The sequence below is a fragment of the Heloderma suspectum genome, chromosome 2, assembly GCF_057233095.1.
Source record: "Heloderma suspectum isolate Gila_16-S chromosome 2, 16-S_ref, whole genome shotgun sequence".
Classification (NCBI taxonomy): Eukaryota; Metazoa; Chordata; class Lepidosauria; order Squamata; family Helodermatidae; genus Heloderma; species Heloderma suspectum.
This window is the reverse complement of record NC_139459.1, coordinates 266,836,019-266,856,846: the sequence shown is the minus strand read 5'-3', so window position 1 is coordinate 266,856,846 and position 20,828 is coordinate 266,836,019. Positions and strand designations below refer to the sequence as shown.

The 20,828-nt window shown below is 47.1% G+C and overlaps 1 protein-coding gene across 1 annotated transcript in view; it reads left to right on the top strand.

The window, feature by feature from the left end:
- CAMK2A (calcium/calmodulin dependent protein kinase II alpha) overlaps window positions 1-20,828 on the top strand; it is a 161,402-nt gene that overhangs the window by 18,711 nt on the left and 121,863 nt on the right. The window lies entirely within an intron of this gene.

Here is a 20,828-nt window from a genome sequence, read left to right as displayed (position 1 = left end):
GGTAACCTGAATATTACTCACAATGAGCCCAGTTTATGTGCTATGTTGTAGCTTGTTAGTATGTCTGCAGCAATAACATGTTTTGTGGCTTTTTGCCCTGGAATATGCTGCATATGTGGCATGGATTGAATGGCTAGATATATGATGTGAGGAAGCCAGCAGTTAACCAGAGGGAAGGGGGAACATGAATTGTAAGCTACTGTTTTCTTGAAATTTACCTCTTTTCTTCATTTCATCTGATCTAGGTTGTGGTTGTTTGGGTAGTTATAATAGAACAGAGTTACACTCTCTGGTATTATGCATTTGTTTTGTCAAATGCCTGTAAGGCACTGGTTCTTCTGACACACACATATGTAATCTCAGACACACACAGACACACAGAGACACAGACACAGTCACTCACACACATGTACATTTTACTCAAAACAGACACCTGCAGTGCTCAGATTACCATGTTCATATTTCTTCCAAACGTCTATCACTTCACCTGCCACTTTGCTCCCAGGCTGGATTTCAGCGTGACTTCTTTTTTCCATTAAAGACAGCAATAACTAAATTGGAAAATGGCTAGGCATACGTGTACGGGGTTTCCCCCTCACCACTCTATAATAATTCTAAAATATAATAGCGTGCACGTGCACCCCCCCACACATAATACAGATTGTATTCTAATACAACATTTTCCCCTGTTTTGTGACTGAAGCCTGGAGAGGACCCATTTTCCTGAGAATCCAGATCCCCTATTTTATCCCCATGAAGCCTACTGCCTTCGTAACCCAAAGGCACTCTGGTTTCTTTAAACTGCTGAAACAAACAGATTTTCTCCCATAGCCCTTTCACATTGCATAGCAGAGGTGAAGCTCATCCTTTCTCACCGAGAGCCTCTTTTTATTATAATAATTTGCATTGCCATAGCAACTAGACTCCAGCCGTGAAGGGGAGGGGGCTGTTTGAGAAACCTGTAAGTTTGAGAAACCTTTGACAGGTGAGGGATTGGGTGCTCCCCCCCACCGCCCCAGTTCTGCAAGAGCGGTTTTATGTGCTTTTGTTTTGCTAAAAGTCTCTGTGTTGTTTTGCTGAGCAGCATTGCACTGAAAGTCTTCTTGATATCTAGGTCAAATACTCCCTGGGGGGTGGGGGAGTTCTAGTACCATGTGAAGCTTCCCCACTAAAGTGGGATGGGGAAACTCGAGACATGATGACATCACATCACACATTTTGCATTGCTTGACATTATGAGGGAGAAGACATGGAGCTGCTGTATTCAATGGGTAGCCATGTGTTAGCTGTAACATGTACTTCTGGCCTGATCACTGTGCACATAATACAGAGAAGGTGTGTTGATATACCCAACAATCAAGCTTGGTAGGATTTTTTTTAAAACATATCACACCCTTTCTGGGAGGAGCTCATAGCCTCACAGCAATCCTGCATGGAGATTAGTTTAAGAAAAAACAAACAAGAATTTTGTGGCACCGTATAGCCTAACAACTTTATTCTGGCATAAGCTTTCATGGACACAGTCTACTTCATCTGATGCATGAAGTGTTACCTTCAAATTGGCAGATCATACTTGCTGGTTGGGGAGAGGTAAACTGTGTTGTCAGATGGAATTGAAATGCAAAAAGTACAGACAGTGATGATTGCCAACAGCCATTCACAAAATGTTGTTGGGTGATAACTTGTGTATCATTGCAATAGTGAGCCGATTAACACATGTAGTGTGTTAGTTTAAGAAAGACTGTTATGTGACCTAGATAGAAGAGTGAGTGGAGATTTGAAACGGGATTTTCCATGACCAACCCTAGCACTGCACCACCCTGGATCAAAGCAGGCATGGTAGAAATATAGATACATGGTAGCAGTAAGCAAGGTTGAAACTTGCAGAGGCATTGGTGATCTCCATGGGAATTAAATTATTGTTATCTTTCCTTCCACCCACCTGCCCTCCTACCCTAACCAGGTACCGGAGCCCATTGTGGAGAAATTGTCATAGAATGATTCTCACATCCCCCTCTCCTGCTGCTGGGGAGGCAGATGCGATTAAGACAAAAAGCAAAAGAGGAGGAGGAAAAAAAGTATTTAAGATTTAAAGAAATGGATTGGTGGCCCCTCCACGGAGGAGAAATGAAAAATTTCTTTTTCCTCATCCAAATTAAGCCCTTGGCCCACTGGGTGCATGGGATATTAATAGTCCTCCTCATAACAGGCAAAGAATAATGCTTGGGTTCCCTAGGACAGCCAGCAAGTACCCAGCCTCAGTCCCTGCTCCATCGTTATTGTAGCTACCTTAATGCTTCCAGAAGGGTCTCCTTTTTTTCAAATCCTGCTCAATGCCAGGCCTGGCTGTCATGTGACCCAGAATGATGGTTTCCAGCAGGGGCCCTTTGTGTGTGGGTTTGCTTTGCTACATAGATTTCAAAGAACACTTTGCTTCTGTTCCTCACCCCCCCATTGCTTCCCTATTTGACTAAAGATTCATATTCAGACACAAATTGCCCTCGTCCTTCCACCCTATCAGGAAAATCAATTATTCACCATTCTCCACAGAGGCCCTGGAGCCCCGTTCCCGCTTATTCCTTTCCTGTGTATATATATTTGCTGGAAAAGAGATTGCTCTTGATAGTTGTTATTTCTTTTAATCTGGACTGAATAAATTTGGATGAAATATTATCAGATACAAAAGAGTATGACTATTAACTGACAAAGTGGAAGTTTTGTGCAGGGAAGCAGAGGAGGAGAGTGCCTCTGTTCCATCTCTAAAATATGGGCCTATAGAGGCACGGATGTGCAAACAGCACAGTGGAGGTATAATGCCTCTGGGTATTTCAAACATGAGACTAGGTATATATGGATTTTGTTAAATCCATTCCATCCACATTTTGCAGATTGTCAGGCATCTTTCATTCTCTCATCCACCCAGTGACGGAATCAGGGTTTTTTTTAACCAGAATTTTCTATTGCGCTAATTTGCATTAGCACTAATGCACACTCGTGCACTTGTCCTAATGCACACTTGTACAAAAACTCTAAGCCACATTAGTTAATGCAAATTAGTGCTAGTGGAAATTAGTGTTAATGCAAATTGGCACAAATCCCTCCCTCTGCCCCCCCCAAGTGAAAAACCAGTCCTCAAGTGTGTGGAATCCTCATGACCCGGGAAAAGCTGGTCCGCTGTGGAATCCACAGGTGGGATTCAAAGAAATCTGAACTCATTTGAATCTTCTGCAGATTTCTCTGACATCCCAATATGGGACAAATTCATACCTACTGCTATGGGGTCTGAGAATGTTTCCTTCCCTCTCATTCCTACCCATCAGTAGTGTGATCAGTTTTGAAGTACAGGAGCATGAACGTCCCCATAGCCCTGGGCCCAAAGAGAGCCCAAAAATTCAGGCAGTGGCGTTGGCTCCATATCAACAAACCAGTTTTTATCTTCTCCAGAAGCAGGTCTTTTGTAAAGCTTATGGGTCTTAATTCCCCATTCAAGACCAAGCCACCTGAAAATACTTTGCACTACAACAGGGAACAACATGTTGCGGCTGGGAAAGTTCATTTTCCTTAGCTACTGTGAGGATTGCAGCTAAGCCTAAGAGAAGTAAGTGTGTGTGTGTGTGTGTGTGTGCATGTGCGTGTGCGTGTAGATGGTCTCAGCATCCCTGCCGATCAGAAAGGCCCCGTGCTGCATCCCTGTGAGCCCTGCCTCCACTACACTACTGTTCTTACCTCTCCCTAGAATGCTAGGCAGCAGCATCTCTGATTACTAGAATAAGCACACATGAGCCCCTCTTCCACCTTTCCTGGGCAGCAGGATGTGGATCTCTAGACACTGTAAAGGAGAAGCAGACTTCTCTTGGGCTGCTCTCACAGTTTAATCTAAGCCATGCCAAGGTTTATCCTTTGAACCTGTTTTTAGTTTCTGGACCCATGAAATAATAAAGAGTACGTCTGACCATGCAGAGAATGCCTTTTCACAGTACTCACACCTATACATCTCAGATTAGGAGGAAGGGCTTGAAGGGCAGAGCTTGTAAACCCTAGGCAGGTCTGAGCCCCAGCACTTCTTATTTTAAGCACTGACTACTATCAGTCCTGCCTTAGTTTCCCTAGGTCAGGGGTGGTCAACTTGTGGCCCTCCAGATGTTTTGGCCTACAGCTCCTATCAGCCCTAGCCACTTTAGCCAATGGTAAGGGATCGTGGGAATTGTAGGCCAAAACATCTGGAAGGCCACAGGTTGACCACCCCTGACCTATGTGAAGCAGAAAGCATACTGGGAGCTCTGAACATCTTGAGATTCATCAGGAATCTTAAGAACTTGTTGGTTCTATGGAGTTAAAACATTCTGAGTTGACTAGCTTGTTGCAGTTCAACACCCTGTAAACCTAACCAGTAAGCTCGCTGAGTCCCAATTATGGTTGAATGAACAAGATATTTATTACAGGAGGTAAAAGGCATAATAAAAATGGGTTTGCAATTAGAGTGTGCAAGCAAGTTCCCCTGACACAAGAATCAAAGTAATCCTAAGTGCAGAGTTTTGCCAGACGGCAGATCTGCAGCAGTTTCTCCAGCAGAAAATCTACTGCCCCCAAAACCCCTCCGGCCCTGGAGGGGAGGGGAAGCCATCAGGAATAGGAAAACAATACTGGCAGGGGAGAAACAGCCACGCCTGTGGCTTCCATGGAAATTACACTGCCAGCAACCAATCAGAAAACCCACACATGCTACAACCCAGACCACCCACCAACACGATCAGACAACAAGGCTCCGCCATCAGCTGCGTTCACCACTCACACACATACATGATCCCTAATGAATAGGCAAAGGGGCAAAAGCACTGGTAGTAAGCTGGCTTTGCTGTGGCACACCTGGTAATACATCCCCATACATGTCTTGGATGTTGCTGAATCCTATGTGGAGCCTGTTTAAAAAATAAAATAAAAATTATATATCTCTATATCTATATCTATACCTATATATCTCCCACCTTAACCCATAGGAAAACAGAGGCCCTGGACACACAGGACCTCTACACTGCTACCCCCGCCCCCACAGCTGCATACATGCAAGTCATGCTACAAAGCCACAAAGAACAATTTCAGGCATTAAAAAAGGGCAGGTGTTTTTTGTAATGCCTTATGTTGTTGGGGTGGGCCATAAAAATTCAGGATGCACCACAGGAGAACTGGCTTACTGCTAATGCCTTTGCCCCTTTGGCTGTTTGTTAGGCAGTGTTTTGTGTGTGCGCGCACATCTGAGTGAGGGAGGGAGAGAGAGAGTGTGGTGACATTGCTGGGAGGGCCTGTATACAGTTTAATGGCGGTGTTTTTGTTGTCTGTTTGTATTGGTGGGCAGGCTGAGGGTGTAGAATGTGTGGGCGTCCTGATTGGTTGGGAGATGTGCAAAAGAAACCCCACCTACCTGCCCTGGTAACACACAAGCAGCCCAGAGCAGACAGCCAACCAGTTTCACAAACAAACACCCACCTCAGGAAACCCATCAGGCATGCTTCCCTAGCCAGCACTGGGATCAGCCAGCCAGGGCAGTAATCTCATGCACAGGGGATACTGTGGGTGCCCCCTGAGCAGGTGAAGCGGGTTTGCTGGGGTGAGAAGGGAGTAGAAGGCCCAGCAAAGCAAGCAAAGAGAAGGGCGGAAAGGGCGCTCAGCGCCAGTAAGGAGAGGGGCGCTTGTGTCAAGCCCACATGCACACCGGGGAGGGTGTCCAGGATTGTGCTGGGTGTGCCATGTTCCATAACTTGGCCCTGAGATGGAGGAACCCTCTTGAGGTGGGCAGCCCTGGCCAGGATGCTCTGGTGATCCCATTGGCTGGTGGGTAGGAAGGGCATGCTAACCAGGGCCAGGATCTCTGGCCCATGCTAGCACATGATGGTGTGGCTGAGGAATTATTATTTGGCCCATGAGGTGTGTCCATGAGGACAGGGTTTGGATTTGCTGATCCCCAACAGATCACTGAATCCCAACGCGGGGCTGATGGGGGGGGCAGGGAGATACGATTGCTGTGCTAAGCACTCACGCATGTAGGCCCACCACCATCTCTCCTTTTCCAGTGCACAGCCCTGTCCTCCGACCCCTTGGCTTGCCCTGGCTCTCACCAGAGGTGCATTTGGCCCCACTCACTGCTCCTCCCGTTTTGCTCGCTGACTCCCCCGCCCCCTGGCCTTGTCCGTGTCCTCCTCCCTCATGGGCCTTCCTCCTCCTCTTCATTATGGGATCCTCCTTCTCAGGAGACTTGGGAGTCCACCCCTGGGCTATGTCTTGCCCCATCCCAGCCCCTCCCCCACCCCAGTGGTAGCCACATCTCCCCTTACAAGGCCAGCCAGCCCCAGCCAGCCAGCATGGCTAATGATCAAGGATGTTGGGAGTTATAGTCCAAGCTATCTGGAAAGGGTGGAAATGTCTCTGGCTCTGACGGTGAAGAAAGGCAACATACACTTCAATGATACCAACTCAGACGTCAGGGGATATTACTGAGCAACACTAGGCCTCTGTAAGGAAAGTAAGAAGCATGTGGATGGTTGTCAAATCCCGCACTCCCCCTCCCGCCACCAGGAGGGCTCCTGTGCCTTGGGCAATGGCTAGATATACAGCCAGGTGTGAGGAGCAGAGTGCATTTTGAGAGCGAGGTATGAACTACTGCACCAGTGACATAGCTGTCTGTTATGGGGTTTGGAAAGGTACAGGCTCCTGGCTGAAGGGAGCTGTTTGCCACCACACCTGGAGTAGACGGGAGCCTCCTGGTCACTGTTGTCTGCAGACATATTGGCCAGCCTCTGCCTCCAGGGGCAACTTGATCGATACCTGTTGGGCAGCAGCCTGTGGAGAGAAGTTAGAGGTGTGTGTGGGGGGACAGATAGCAGCTAGCAGGAGGCAAGAGCTGCCGCACCTTGTATGAGCGCTGTCATGCCTCAGCAGTGTGTGGTTGAAGTGAAGGGAGTAGGAATGTTGCTACCCGAATGTGGAACCTGGCGCTCATGCATCAGCCTCCCCCTCTGCAATGCGGGGAGAGAGGGAGAAGGCAATGTGTTGCTCATCCTCCCGTCCTCTAGGGGGTTGTGGTGGGCCTCTGGGGGTGATGATAGCTTGCATGGCTTTGAGCATCCAGGCTCTGATTCTGCAGAACACAAATGGGGATGGATGGTTAGCCAGCAGCCTCAGTGGTTAGAGTGGAGTGCCTGGTCATGGGCCATGCAGGGCACGCCAGAAGATTTCTAACACACAGTGTTAGCAGACTGCACTTTGCCATGTCCACGCACTTGGCAAAGTGGGGGTGGCAATTTCAGAAGTTTGCCATAGTGGCATGTGCTCCCCCCTCTCCCCCCTTACCTGTGTGTGTGTGTGGGAACTCTGTAGGAAAGGGGTGTGGCTTACATGCATATATGTGTGGAACATGCCTAGGCTACTGGTGGGAGGGAAGTGTCTTATGGCAGTCACCTGGGGCAATACAGGTAATACACAGTGTGCTTTCTCCACAGTTTCCCATCACCAGAATTTCCCCTTGTCAGCTCTAAGTGTGCATGACATGAAGCCAGAGAGACAGATCCTCACACCACACAAGCAGTTATTTGAGTTAGGTTCTTGCTGTGTGGGGTTTCTATACTGGTGGTGGTGTGCTGTGACTGGGTGTCTGGATTTACACTGCATCCTGAGCTCAGTCATTCCAGTGTAGGGCTGGGGGCAGATTTTCTGAATTTCTGATTTCCCCCTCTCATTTAAGTAAATGGGAGGTAATTTTGTCACACCTTGACCTGGTGTAACTTTACATCATCAAATTGGATGGAAAAATGGAATGGGAATGGGGAGCGGTCGGATGCAACAACTCTCTACCCACCCACGCTCTGTCCCTTTTTCAGCCCTTCTCTGGCAAATCTTCCGCAGTGGAGCAGATCTGCTGGCTGAGTGTAGTGTTGGTGGGTGGGCAGAGATCTGCTGAGGAGACCCAGTTTCCACTAGTCGGAGGGGGGCTTCTGCCTCATCCTAACTCCCTCCAGCCACAGGATTGCACTGAAAATCAGTATCTAATCTGGCACTATCTGTCCTTTAACAGTATTTTCACACATGACTCTCAAAACAGCTCTGAGCCTCTCATGAACCATTTGAATCTTGTTAATGCAAAGTATAAAGAAGAGGAACAGAGCCAAGTTTCAACAGAATTTACATACTAGCCTGTGTAGTTTCCCCTTCATGGATGACTGCCTTGTTGTGGCGAAGGGCCTTGCATAACTCAGTGAAGCCATAAGCTATGCCGTGCAGGGCCACCCAAGATGGACAGGTCATGGTGGAGAGTTCTGACAAAATGTGGTCCACTGGAGAAGGAAATGGCAACCCACTCCAGTATTCCTGCCAAGAAAACCCCATGGAACATATCACAAGGCTAAAAGTTATGACGCCGGAAGATGAGCCCCTCAGGTCAGAAGGTGTCCAATATATTACTAGGGAAGCAGAGGGTATTTCCATGTAGCGCCAGAAAGAGTGAAGCGGCTGGGCCAAAGCTGAAAGGACACTCAGCTGTGGATGTGTCTGGTGGTGAAAAGCAAGTCTGATGCTGTAAAGAACAATATTATTTAGGAACCTGGAATGTAAGATCAATGAATCAAGCTAAGCTGGAGGTGGTCAAACATGAGATGGCAAGACTGAACATCGACATCTTGGGAATCAGCGAACTAAAATGGACAAGCATGGGCGAATTTAATTCAGGTGACCATTATATCTACTACTGTGGGCACGAATCCCTTAGAAGAAATGGAATAGCTCTCATAGCCAATAAAAGGGTGGGAAAAGCAGTACTGGGGTACAATCTCAAAAACGATAGAATGACCTCAGTACGAATCCAAGGCAAACCATTCAGCATCACAGTAATTCAAGTCTATGCCCCAACCACTGAGGCTGAAGAAGCCGAGGTCGATCGGTTCTATGAAGACCTACAACACCTTCTAGATCTAACACCAAAAAAAGATGTCCTCTTCATCATAGGGGATTGGAATGCTAAAGTAGGAAGTCAAGAAATCACCCGGATAATAGGCAAGCATGGCCTTGGTGTACAAAATGAAGCAGGACAAAGGCTAATAGAGTTTTGTCAAGAGAACACTCTGATCATAGCAAACACTCTTTTCCAACAGCACAAGAGGCGACTCTACACATGGACATCACCAGAGGGTCAGTATCGAAATCAGATTGATTATGTCCTTTGCAGCCAAAGATGGAGAAGCTCCATACAGTCAGTAAAAACAAGACCTGGAGCTGACTGTGGCTCAGATCATGAGCTGCTTCTTGCAAAATTTCAGCTTAAATTGAAGAACGTAGGGAAAACCACTAAACCATTCAGGTATGACCTCAATCATATCCCTGATGAATATACAGTGGAGGTGAGGAATAGATTTAAGGGATTAGACCTGATAGACAGAGTGCCTGAGGAACTATGGACAGAGGTCGGTAACATTGTTCAGGAGGCAGCAACTCAATCCATCCCAAAGAAAAAGAAATGCAAGAAAGCAAAGTGGCTGTCTGATGAGGCTTTACAAGTAGCTGAGGAAAGAAGGGAAGCGAAAAGCAAAGGAGAAAGGGGAAGATATATCCAACTGAATGCAGAGTTCCAGAGAATAGCAAGGAGAGACAAGTAGGCCTTCTTAAATGAACAATGCAAAGAAATTGAGGAAAACAACAGAATGGGAAGGACTAGAGATCTCTTCAAGAAAATCGGAGATCTCAAGGGAACGTTTTGTGCAAAGATGGGCATGATAAAGGACAAAGAAGGCAGGGACCTAACAGAAGCAGATGAGATTAAGAAGAGGTGGAAAGAATACACAGAAGAACTCTACAGGAAAGATCTGAATGTCCCTGATAGCCATGAGAGTGCGGTCACTGACCTTGAGCCGGACATCCTAGAGAGTGACGTCAAGTGGGCCTTAGGAAGCATTAGTAACAACAAAGCTAGTAGAGATGACAGTATTCCAGCTGAGCTATTTAAAATCCTAAAAGATGATGCTGTTAAAGTGCTGCACTCAATATGCCAACAAATTTGGAACACTCAACAGTGGCCACAAGACTGGAAAATGTCAGTTTACATTCCAATTCCAAAGAAGGGCAATGCCAAAGAGTGTTCAAACTACCGTACAGTTGCGCTCATTTCACATGCCAGCAAGGTGATGCTCAAAATCCTACAAGCTAGGCTTCAGCAGAATGTGAACTGAGAACTACCAGAAGTACAAGCTGAGTTCTGAAGAGGCAGAGGAACTAGAGATCAAATCGCCAACATTTGCTGAATCATGGAGAAAGCAAGAGAACTCCAGAAAAACGTCTATTTCTGCTTCATTGACTACGCTAAAGCCTTTGATTGTGTGGATCACAACAAACTGTGGCAAATTCTTAAAGAGATGGGAGTACCAGACCACCTTACCTGTCTCCTGAGAAACCTGTACGAGGGTCAAGAAGCAACAGTAAGAACCAGACATGGAACAATCAATTGGTTCCAAATTGGGAAAGGAGTACGACAAGGCTGCATATTGTCACCCTGCTTATTTAACTTATATGCAGAGTACATCATGAGAAACGACGGGTTGGATGAATCACAGGTCGGAATTAAGATTGCTGGGAGAATTATCAACAATCTCAGATACGCAGACGATACCACCCTAATGGCAGAAAGCGAAGAGAATCTCAAGAGCCTCTTGTTGAGGGTGAAGTGAAGAGTGCAAAAGCTGGTTTGAAACTCAACATTTAAAAAAACTAAGATCATGGCATCTGGCCCCATCACTTCCTGGCATATGGAAGGGGAAGAAATGGAAGCAGTGACAGATTTTATTTTCTTGGGCTCCAAGATCACCACAGACGGTGACTGTAGCCATGAAATTAAAAGATGCTTGCTCCTTGGGAGGAAAGCTATGGCAAACCTAGACAGCATAGTAAGAAGCAGAGACATCACCTTGCTGACAAAGGTCCGTCTAATCAAAGCTATGGTTTTCCCAGTAGTAATGTATGGCTGTGAGAGCTGGACTATAAGGAAGGCTGAGCGCCCAAGAATTGATGCCTTCGAACTGTGGTGCTGGAGAAGACTCTTACGAGTCCCCTGGACTGCAAGGAGGTCCAATCAGTCAATCCTAAAGGAAATCAACCCTGAGTGCTCATTGGAAGGACAGATAGTGAAGCTGAAGCTCAAATATTTTGCCCACCTAATGCAAAGAGAAAACTCTCTGGAAAAGACCCTGATGCTGGGAAAGACTGAAGGCAAAAGGAGAAGGGGATGGCAGAGGATGAGATGGCTAGATAGCATCACTTATGCAATGAATATGAACTTGAGCACACTCCGGGAGAGAGAGGAGGACAGGAAAGCCTGGCGTGCTATGGTCCATGGGGTCACGAAGAGTCGGACACGACTTAACGACTGAACAACAACAACAACAGTGTAGTTTTCCATTAGCATTATACGTGAAGGAAATGCAAACGCCAATTTAAGCCTCCCCTCTGAAAATACCGTAGCATTCCATTTTACCGTAATGAGAACTTGCCTTGGCGCTACAGCTAGCAATGGCAAGATTCCTGCTGCAAATCTTACTTTCCAGGCAATACATATAACCATACCTTCACAGCGTGTCCCATCTCTTCCTTTGCCTCTCCTAAGTGCCAGTGAGAGGTAGTTTCTACTTAGTAAGTTATCTGATACGTGCATCATTGATGACCTTTCTCAGCTTGGCCAGCATCAGTAAATCAGATGACCATTCTCAGTTTTGGCAGCGTGCATTCCAAACTCTAGTATAGCTGAGGAGGCTCAATTCAGCAAAAGCCAAGCTGTTTTAGGGACTAGCAGGGCACCTCTCTCCACAGGAAGAGGACTTTGCTCAGGTCAAGGTTGAAGATGCTGCTGCGTTGGCTATCTGATTGAAAAGTTGCTACCTATTGCTACCTATGGAGGGGAGAACATGACATGTGACTTCAGTTTTCACCTCAGCTTTAATGTTGCCATCAGAGGTCAGCGGAGTTGGGCCTGTGCGCATGTGGGACACATGGCTTGCACAACAGGGCTTTTGCAGTTTCAAAAATAATCCCAAATGAGCTAAAATGCTCATTTCTGGAATGGGGCAGCTCAGTGGAGCTCACAGAAAGGAGCTCTGCTGACCTGTCCTAATCCAGAAAAGAGTGTTTCTGCTGGTTTCCAGGGGTTACTTTTAGAAGCGCAAAAGCCCTGCTGTGCAAGTGGTGGGTGCCACAAGTGTAATGGAACCCACGCAGGCAGAGTGGCCCTGTTGGATATTCCCCTTAGCATCTACAAATCTACCAGGATTTGAATAGCATGCACCTATCTGTGGAAGCCTCCTGTAAGGGCTATGCTCCATAGTTTACCACTACTTGGATAGCATGGTGGCATCATGAATCAGCACCTTTTTGGCAAATGTTAAAGAGCTCTGCTTTTTAAAAATAAAGTAACCCTTGCTTCTTTGTAGTGTAGGAGTGCACAGCCCACAGTTCATGGGCCACATGTGGATTTGGAAGCATGTCATGGAGCCCCATGCACATAGCCCGACAGCGCATAGTTGTTGTTGTTCAGTCGTTCAGTCGTGTCCGACTCTTCGTGACCCCATGGACCATAGCACGCCAGGCCTTCCTGTCCTGCGCTCTCTCCCAGAGCGTGCTCAAGTTCATATTCATTGCATCGGTGATGCTATCTAGCCATCTCATCCTCTGCCGTCCCCTTCTCCTTTTGCCTTCAGTCTTTCCCAGCATCAGGGTCTTTTCCAGGGAGTTTTCTCTTCGCATTAGGTGGCCAAAATATTGGAGCTTCAGCTTCATTATCTGTCCTTCCAATGAGCATAGTTAAACTATGGCATTTACTACCACAAGATGTGGTGATGGCCACCAATTTGGGCGGCTTTAAAAGGGGGTTAGACAAATTCCTGGAGGAGAAGGCTATCAATGGCTACTAGGCTCGATGGCTCTATGCATTCTCCAGTATCAGAGGCAGTATGCCTGTGTACAGCCGTTATTGGGGAACAAGGGTGGGAAGGTGCTGTACTCATGCCCTGCTTGTGGTTCCTGGTCAACAGCTGGTTGGCCACTGTGTGAACAGAATGCTGGTTTAGATGGACCCTTGGTCTGATCCAGCAGGGCTCTGCTTATGTTCTCATTTTCTTATGCTTCTCCCGCATTCCTCCCCACATCCAATCAGCATCTCTGCTTCTGCACCACTAATGGTGATGCAGAAGCAGCAATGCCTGTTGGGGTGCCAGGTCTCCCCTTTCCAGTGACCCGGAAGCAGATGGAATCACTGCTTCTGCTCTACTGATGGCAACACAGGAAAAGTGCTGCTGGTCAAAGTCTCTGAGGAGGGGAGGAGGCAGGAACCCCAAAGTAACCTTACCCCCACCCACCCAGCAATTTTGCTGCAGGATCTCTGGGATGGGGGCAAGGTTAAAGCCTCTCCCCTCGCCAGTGTCTGTGTTTGTATGTGTGAATGGGTTCGCAGTCCCGATTGACATGGACTGACTGACCTTGAAGCCAAAACATTTGTGTACCCCTGTTGTAGAGCATTACTTCCCTAAGCTATCAGAATACTGTGGGTGCGCTAGCCTAATAAATGAACGACTTAGGTAGTGGCTTCTTTTCTTTTTTTTTAACATCCATTTCCAACAAAGAGAGAGGTGCTGTGAAGTGGTCACAGTGGTCAGGATCATAGTGTGATGCAAAATGTAAGGCAGGTGGCGGGTAGGGAGATATAGGGCTTCTTCACATGGAGCTTTTATCCTGCTATTGAGATTGGTTACTCATGGAAGTTTGCGGGTCCTTTAGAACAGTGGTCCCCAACCTTTTTGGCACCAGGGACTGGTCTCGTGGAAGACAATTTTTCCATGGACTGGGGGGGGGGGATGGTTTCACTGGCGGACTTCTGGCCGCTGGGACACAAATGGTGTCCGCATAATGGACACCATTTGTGTCCCTGTTCTTTGCAGTAATAGGCTAAAGATTTACGTAGCCTATTACTTGAAGAACGGGGATGCAAATGGCGTCCGCCATGCAGATGCCATTTGCGTCCCAGTGGCCGGAAGTCCGCCAGCGGCCAGAGCTGGCCAGCAGCTCTACGGACTTGCTGCGGAGCGGAACCAGCTAGGGCTGGCGAGGATTCCGGCGGGGAGAGGGACGGATCGCCTCCCCCCCCCACGGACCCAAGATAAGGGTTTCGCACACCCCTACTGTGACCAGGTTCCTAACAGGCCACGGACTGGTACTGGTCCGCGGCCCGGGAGTTGGGGACCCCTGCTTTAGAGGATGTCATCAGTCTCCAGGGCGTCTCCCACATTAAATGACCTTTATTCCATTTTTTAAAAGAACAGAGATAATGAGCTATCGAACTGTTCCACTTGAGTTCCGCTTGAGTTCCCTTGTGAAAAGGAGAAAAAGTTGCAATAAGAGGAACTAGACCACAGCGCCATCTAGTGGCTGTATAACAAAATGTATGGAAGACTCAGATAAGGGGGAAAAGGAGGGGGGAAAGCTGGGGCGGGGGAGGAAGCATGTGTAAAGGGGTCTGTCATGATTCTCCCTTTTAAATGTGGTATTTTAGGCTGGTGTAGAGATGCTCATAAGCTCATCACTGCAGGTAGGGGGATGGAGGAGATATAGGGCATTTCTACACCAGCCTAAAACCCTGCATTTCAAATGGGGATCACCACTGACTCCCTTTACATGAGCTTCCTTCCCCATGCCCTTCTCCCCGTATCAGAATCTTCCATTATCTTTCCTTGATCTCGCTCCTCTTCTTCCCACTTTAAGTCTTTTCATGGAGGCAACTGAAGCGGAACACAATGGGGCAATTTGATAGCTCATTATCTGCAATCTATTTAAAAATGGAACAAAGGGCATTTAGTACAGGAGACGCCCTGGAGGGTCATGGCAGGCTGACGGCATCATGTAAAGAGCCCACAAACTTCCATGAGTAACCAATCCCAATCACAAGATAAAAGCTCCATGTGATGAAGCCCATAAGCTCCTCCTCTGTCTCACCAAGCTCAAATTTGTGTGTGCTTTGATTAAGCCAGAAGGAAGCACCAACCTAAGTCTGAGAAGTACAAGAATATGGACAGACTTTAGTCATCCCTGCCCAAAGCAAGGCAACTTTGTTTTGATTTGAGTAATAGGCAGATAATAACCAATGCAAAATAAGCAAGCTTATACATCCCTTTAATTTGGCAGAGTTTATATAGGATACAGAATGCAAGTTTTTGTTTCAGAAGATGGGTTACACAGTGTTACCACGCTTATTTGGGACACACGTCTCTAAACATGCCTACAGACTACCTCTAAATGTTCAGGGAGCAGCACACCCTTCCAGAACATGAAGAAATGGGCAAATTTAGTTCAAATGTGGTGCTAGGGGAACTCTTTCCCATGCAAACTGGGCTTGATGCAGCCAGACTACAAGTCACTGTCTAGCTGAGCTTGCCAACTAGCATGTATTAACTGAAATATAAGGGACCCAAGTGTGGGTAAGGTTTTGACCATTTAGTCTGAGTAGTACCCATGTAAAATACCAAAAAGGGGGCACCATGGGGACAAGATCAGAACTTTTCCAAAGATGGGGTTTTATTGCAAAAATATAACAAAAAGCAACTAAAGGCTTCACAGGAAAGGCTTTGCAGAAAAAAAATGCAAGAGGAGTAGCGGTTGTGGGAAATTCATTCTATTTAATTTATTACATTTCTATATCCCAACAGCCAAAGCTCTCTGGTTTATAAAGACTAAAAACCTTTAAAAAATCAATACTGTGTGCATAATATAAAAAACAGTTTAGCTATAAACATATAAGCAGACAGCAGTCACACACACATATCCAAACAATGCCCCATGACCTGCTTAAAAACCCACCACATGCTGCCAAATGCCTGGGGGTACACGAAGGTCTTAACCTAGCGCTGAAAAGATAACAATGTTGGTGCAAGGTGGGCCTTGCTGGGGAGTTCATTCCATAATTGGGGGGCCACTACCGAGAAGGCCCTCTCCCTTGTTGCCACCCTCCAAGCCTCCCTTGGAGGAGGCACCCGGAGGAGGGCCTTGGATGATGAGCATAGTACTGTATGGGTAGGTTCATGCCAAGAGAGGAATTCCATCAGGTATGGTAGTCCCAAGCCATGTAAGGGATGCGGGGTGGGGGTTGGAGTTGCACAGTGTGGCTTTTGGCTTCAAAGGATGTGGTGGGAAGGGAGAATTGCAGCAGGACTTTGAGGAAGCAGAAGAAAGTAAAGGTGGTGGTGGGGGGGAGAATCCTGGTCCTTCTTTATCATTCTGTCTTGAAACTGGAAGGGGGACAATGATACAAGGGAGCCAGGCAGACCCCCAACTGGTAATTCACAAACATAAGGGAAGGGAATGCGGGAATGCTCAGGAGAGGGGAAGGAGAGACTACAAACCTGAACTCATGGGTTCCCAGACGAGTTGTAGGTTTGGGTGACAAAAGACTCACAAGGGAATGGAGCTGTTCTGGAAAGGTGATTCCCAAGACAGAAGAAAGACTATTGTCTTGTGCTTGTTTTTGAAAAAGAGGTAGTGGGCTTTTAATTGGATTTTAGAGTGTGATAGATAGTGCATCTTGGACAGCACCCTTTACTTCTCAGTGCTCTAAGCAGCCAGTCAATAGGTAGATCAGTGGAGCTTGATTAGATTAGAACCTGAGTGAGGTTGGGCTTTTTACAATCTCAGGAGGTTCCTCAATAGCAGGTGGGGGTCAGTCACTTGTTCCTTGTTCAATAGAGAATGTTAGTGGGAAACATACAGCTTGATTTTGCCCTGTGCGGCTTGATACATTTCTTGCTACATTCAGACAACGTTGGAAATAGTTTGAGCCAAGGTGCTCCATGGAGGGGACACACAAAATGGCGGCAGAACTTTGTTCTCTGGCAACAGTGGCGTGATTTTATTTTCATTTTAGCATGGGGAATCTAGAGTCGTGGTAGCTGCTGGTGCTATAACCTTTTCAGTCAGCGCAGATGTTAAGTTTCAGCAATATCAGGTTTAATTGCGGCTTTTGCACAAAAATTACATTGGTGACGTTCTTTTCCTTCATTAAAATACATTATTACTGGCACATGTTGCCATTTGTGCTGGGAGACATTTCATAAGACAGAAGGTGCTTAATGCTTTCCACCAATGGAAAAAGTTACCATTCAGGGTGAGGTGGGGGATGGGGAGACAATGTGAAAAACAGAAGGGGGAACATGCCAAATGTTTGACTGAAGGAAACAAATGGGCACATTCTGTAACAAGGAGGGTCCCCCCCTTCTTCTGCATTCATGTTGCTCTTTCTCCTTTAAATGCCATTTCAGTGAGAATGTTTCCCTTACTGGATCTAATATGGGTTAACCATCTGAGTTTGAAAAAGCACCCCCAGTGTTTCCGCTCAGGATACTTTTTTGAATGTTTTCCCAGGGGAGGCTGGTGGCTCGTATTTCAGCGAGGTGGTAATTCCACTCTGGTTTTCAGTCAGAACCAGTCAGAACTCTAAAGGAGCTATCCAAGGCATTGAACCCAGTTCAGAGATAGGGTTAAGCACTTTGGATAGCTCCTTTAGAGTTCTGACTGGTTCTGACTGAAATGCAAACTGCCCCACTGACATCAGACCCACCAGCCTCCACTGCATCTTCCTCACTCCTGCCTAAGGAGCTAGAATATGGGAAACCAAGGGCTGATCTACATTGCGCCTGCCATCGCAATGAATTTGGTGTCCCATCGGGTTAAACGCTCTCACATTAAAACGTGATTATTCATACTCCCCCATTTCCCCCATTGCAGTGCTTCATCGAATGCGCAAGCTCTGTTCACACTCGAGCACTGTACTGTTTTCCTGCTGTTTTCCTGCGCGCGCTTGTCTGATCTCAGATGCTAAGCGGGGTTGGCCCCGGTCAGTAGTTGGATGGGCGACCGCCTGGGAATCAGGCTTCCTGCATTGAGCAGGGGGTTGTATCCCTTCAAATGAGACTAAGTTTTTCCCCCTCCTATCCCCCACTCAGGATGTTTCTTTTTAAATTAAGGCGTTATATCCTCGCAGAATTGGGGCTTCTCTGCCATGTTTTTTTTTCTAATTGAGGCATGATCTTCGAATCTTCGAAGTTGTGAGGCTTCGAAGATCATGCCTCAATTAGAAAAAAAAACATCTTGGAGAAGCCCCGATTCTGCGAGGATAATGCCTTAATTAAAAAAAAACACATCCAGAGCGGGGGATAGGAAGGGATAAAACTTAATCTCATTTGGAGGGATAGAAATCCCCCTGCTCAGTGCAGGAAACCTGATTCCCAGGCAGTCTCCCATCCAAGCACTGACCAGGACCGACCCCGCTTAGCTTCCGAGATCAAACAAGCGCGCGCACATCCAGCCCTTTGCTTGTTGCTGAGGAAACAGGGGCTGCTGAGGAAGCTATGTGATCAGTAGCCGGAAGAAGACATGGGGCCGTCGAGAGCTGTGATTGGACAGGAGGGAAATACAAACACCGCCGCATATGGACAGGCGGGGGAGGGGACTACGACCGGATACGGTAGCGAAGGTGGAAAATCAGAGCACATTAAGGGGAAATACTGGGATATTAGGGTATTGAAAGCGGGAACACGGAAGTGGGAAATTCCGGTTCCAATTCGAGGCGGGTACTGTGTAGTGTGAAGGCGGGCAGTGAAACCTCATTGGTAACGGAAAAAGTCGGTAAGTGTAGATCCAGCCCAAGATTCAAATCCCCGTCAGCCATGAAGCACACTGGGTGGCCTTGGGCAAGTCATTCACACTCAGCCTAACTTACCTCACGGGGCTGTTGCATGAAGCCCCTTGCAGGAAGGGCAGGATACCAATGTAATGTGTATGTAAAACATCCAGTTTTTCTCAATGTCCTCCTCTCTCAGGCTTTCCCAGCATGGCACCCACGAACACCACAACACTCATGAAGCCCTGCTGAACAACCCGTGAAGCTCTCCTGCCCCTTCCCGTTGTCACCCATTTTTAAATACTTTTTTTTTCAGAGCAGCTAGGTGTGCTGCACAGCCAGCTGAGGCCCCACCCACCCATCACCTTCATTTCCTCAAAGTGCCTCTGGGCCTATGTGAGATCCCAAATGGGCCCAAAGGCACTCTGAGGAAATGAAGGTGGTGGGTGCTGGAGCCTTGGCCAGTGCTACATTGTGCAGCACATCTGCCAGCTACCCTGATTTTTATTTTTATTTTTTTTAGAAAAGAAAGAACTTGTTCATGCTACTGCCTGGTATGCTGTGGAGGAGCAACTGGGGAAGCTGGGGGCAGGGGCTGCAGAGTGACAGTCATGGGGCTGGAGAGGAAGATAAGGGAGCGATGTGCACACGACACATGTATGGTGGATGAATGGGGTGCATGCTTCTGTTTGTGTGTAAATGGATGGACAGATAGGAATGCATGGATATATATGTATGAGGGAAGGAGAGAGAGAGAGAGCTCGGGGTGATCCTGAGAGAGAGAAATGGGTTTGTTGTTGTGCTATGTGGGGTTAAATATGTGGTTTGGCATTTGGAGCTCAGACCCAACCTCTGCCTTGTATTCAGTACCTTGGGCAGGCCGTTCTGTCTTTTATGACGAGCTGAGCCCCAGTAGCAGCCATTTGGTAACAAGCCAGGCTCCCACAGCAGCCATTTTGGTGATGATTTCCATGGCACTTTCTCAAATGTCCAAATGCTCCCACAGGCCCAAAAGGCTGGGGACCCTGTCTCTTTCTCACACTCAGAGATAGGAAATGGCACTCCTTTGGGGTAGGCAATGTATTGAAGACACAGATGGAGCTACGATTTGTGATGGTAAAAGAAGTGAAAGGGCTTGGAGCAAAGGGAAGAGGTGTGGCAGCAAGAGAGATAGGACAGCACTGAAGTAGCTGTGACAGTAATGAGATGGGGATGAGCTGCAATCCTTTTTCTTAAATACTACCATCCTTCCTGAGACATTTCACAAGTAATCATAGAATCATAGAATAGTAGGGTTGGAAGGGGCCTACAAGGCCATCGAGTCCAACCCCCTGCTCAGTGCAGGAATCCAAGTCAAAGCATCCCTGACAGATGGCTGTCCAGCCTCGTCTTGAACGCCTCCAGTGTGGGAGAGCCCACTGCCTCCCTAGGTAATTGGTTCCATTGTCATATTGCTCTAACAGTCAGGAAGTTTTTCCTGATGTTCAGCCGGAATCTGGCTTCCTGTAACTTGAGCCCATTATTCCGTGTCCTGCACTCTGGATGATTGAGAAGAGATCCCGGCCTTCCTCTCTGTGACAACCTTTCAAGTACTTGAAGAGTGCTATCATATATCCCCTCAATCTTCTCTTCTCAAGGCTAAACATGCCCAGTTCTTTCAGTCTCTCTTCGTAGGGCTTTGTTTCCAGTCCCCTGATCATCTTTGTTGCCTTCCTCTGAACCCTCTCCAGTTTGTCTGCATCCTTCTTAAAGTGTGGTGCCCAGAACTGGACACAGTTCTTATTAATGCTATTATTAATATACTATTAATAAATACACCCAAAGGAGTATCAATGGCTACTAGTTGTGATATGATATCTCCAGAATCATAACATAAGAACATAAGAGCCATGCTGGATCAGACAAGGGTCCATCTAGTCCAGCATTCTGTTCACATAGTGGCCAACCATTTGCTCACGGGAAACCAGCAAGCAGGACATGAGTGCAACAGCACCCTCCCACCCATGTTCCCCAGCAACTGGTGTACTGCCTCTTACTGCCTCTAATACTGGAGGTAGCATATAGCCATCAGAACTAGTAGCCATTGGTAGCCTTCTTCTCTAGGAATTTGTCCAATCCCCTTTTAAAGCCATCCAAAGTGGTG